This window comes from Eubalaena glacialis, chromosome 9, assembly GCF_028564815.1.
Source record: "Eubalaena glacialis isolate mEubGla1 chromosome 9, mEubGla1.1.hap2.+ XY, whole genome shotgun sequence".
Lineage (NCBI taxonomy): Eukaryota > Metazoa > Chordata > Mammalia > Artiodactyla > Balaenidae > Eubalaena > Eubalaena glacialis.
Window position 1 is genome coordinate 41,897,926 of NC_083724.1, and position 2,806 is coordinate 41,900,731.

Here is a 2,806-nt window from a genome sequence, read left to right on the forward strand (position 1 = left end):
AAGGAGAGCAGAGCTTGGGGAGAGGCTGCGCTGCTACAGTCTGACTCACGCCTCAGGGATCCTGACACCCACCCCCTGATGCTCTGTAAGTCTCCAAAAGTCCTGTCAAATGCCACCCCACGGTGCCCATACAGCAACCAACCAACTCCTGTGAAACCCGAAGGAGAGGAGAAGGAAACTTGCAGGGAGAATTGTTCTCATGGTCCTATCTGCATTTGTGATATCTCCTCCCCACCTCTCCAATCTATCCTCCTCAGTGCAGCCAGGTCATCTTCCTAAATAAAAATATCAGATCCTGCTACTGTTCTACTAAAACCCTTTGTAGCCTCCATAAGATTTTGCCCTAAAGATGTGGCCAAACTCCTTAGCATAACGTGTAAGGCAATTCCCAGTCTGACCCCAAGGGACCTCTTCATACTCATGCAGCTCTCACTTCCTGTATACCCCTCCCGTTCCTATCCCCCCATCCCCTTCTCCCCAGTCCAACACACACAGGCACACATGCACATGCTGGACTTGGCCAGGTGGGAAAGCCAGTGGCCAGATGACGCTTCCTGGCAGCTGTCACCCTTGAGCTGATCCTGAAGAGCATAGAAGAGGAACAGACATGAAACAGCATGGGGAACTACAACGTGGCATAATGGGGATTATTTCTGAAGTTTAAGTTACTAGGGGAAGTGTAGGGACAGGTGAGGCCGGAAAAGCAGGCTCAGGGCAGCTCTTTAATGACATGCTAACTAAGGTGCTCAACAAATATCAAACTGCACATTCATATGCAAATTTCAGACAGGCTACTAGTTAGGTTAGGTTGTTTTCTTTAGGTCTTAGATAAAAGTAGGCATTATTATCTCCATTAAATAGCTGAAGAAACTAAGACTCCCAGAAGGTACATCATTGGCCCATGGGATACTCACACCATAAAATACTGAGGCTGTGCTTCCAAGCCATTGTCATGCTCCCGACCACTACATTCTTCGGCACCCGGGGCTTTGCCTGGCCCTTTAAAAACCAGAGCTTGACTTCAGATTTGGACTACAGCTCTAGATCCAACTCAAAACCTTTACACTGAGGTCCTCAATTTAGAGTAATTACTTTTTTGACCTTAAGACCTTTATTTCCTTGTAATTGGAGGCTTAATTGTTTGTTATTATTTATTCCTTAACAATGCTGGCTAGGAATAGTCTGAGATTTGCACAATTATTTATTTTGTGAATCTCCTTGATAAATTCTTGATGGAGAGGCTCCTCTGTCTGCACAGCTGGTATCAATATCCATAAAAGGCCATTTATGCAATTTGTCAGCTCTGTAAGTGTCATTTCCTAGAGTGGTGTCTTTAGTGGCCTCCACTTATGTTTGAAACATTTTTATGAATGTATTTACTTCTGAATTCTTTTCTGAAAAGATGTGGAAAAAACAACCTTGAAAATAATATTTTGTTCTTGAAGAGATGGCCTACCGTTCTCCATCTTTCAGGAGCGGGTTAACAAAACTTACACCTAAGGAAACACAGTGAAAACTTAAGGTGTAGGAAAAAAAGACAGAGAAATTTGAGTGTTAAACTGCTAACTGGATTTATTTGAAATGACTGTAACAATGACTATTAATTAATATAATATTAATAGCAATATGGCTGAAAAGTAATTTTAGTAAAGTATCTAAAATTTTTAAAGGGTTTCCTTTCCACATTGGCAAAACTTTTCTGTACACCTTAGGGGCAAAAAAGGTTATTAATTCTTTTTTCTTCCATTAAAAAATTATCAATATAAAGACTTATCTTAAATTGGAAAATTTTTTAAATTAATGAAATTTAGCCTGCTAAATCTCTCAAATTTTCATGCCATTTGAAGGTAAAAGATTGTGGTTGTTTCTAGAATACAGAGCTTATTCTACAGTAGTGAACCAAAAATATTTATTGAAACAATGAATGAAAATATTACTAAATCAAATCAATTGGCCTAAAATACATTTAGCAAATACTTCATCATTTTGCATTGTGCACTATATATCTTAGAAGATGGTTTCCATTTAAAATCGGTTAAAATAATTGCTACTTCTAGATATTTATTTTACAGATAAAGTGACACGTGCAAAATAGTATTAGAAGTATTCACTGCAGCATAGGATGTAATCACCTCAGATTGAAGCAATCTAAATGTCTGTCATTAGAAAACTAGTCACATCCCTATAATGGAATACTATGCAGCCATTACAAAGAATTGGCATCTCTATATATCATTAAGTGAAAACAAAAGAAGGGTGGTTTTATTTTGAAACAGTCTCAAACTTATAGAAAGCTTGCAAAGATAATATGAAAATCTTATTTTTTTCTGAACCTTTTGAGAATTTGTTGCTGATGTAATGCTCCATCACTTTTAAATACTTTTAGTGTGTATTTCCTACCCCCCCAAAAGGGCATTCTCCTGCATACCATTAATACAAACATCAAAATCAGGAAATTAACATCAGTATGTTCCAGCCACCTACTCCCCAGCCTCCTTTCCAGTTTTGTTAATTGTTCTAATAATGTTCTTTACAGAAAAAGGATTCAGTCCAGAATCATGCATTGCATTTAGCTGTCACTGAGTTTTAGTCTCTGCCTCACTCTGGAACAGTTCCTCATTGTCCTTTCTTAACTTTTATGACCTTGACACTTTTGATGGTTGCCAGCCAGTCAATGTGCAGAATATCTCTTATTTGGGCTTGTCTGACATTTCCTCATGATTAGATATAGGTTATACATATTTGGCAAGTTACTGTGCTCATTGCATCCTATCAGGTGGCGCAAGGTTTCAATTTATCTCATTAT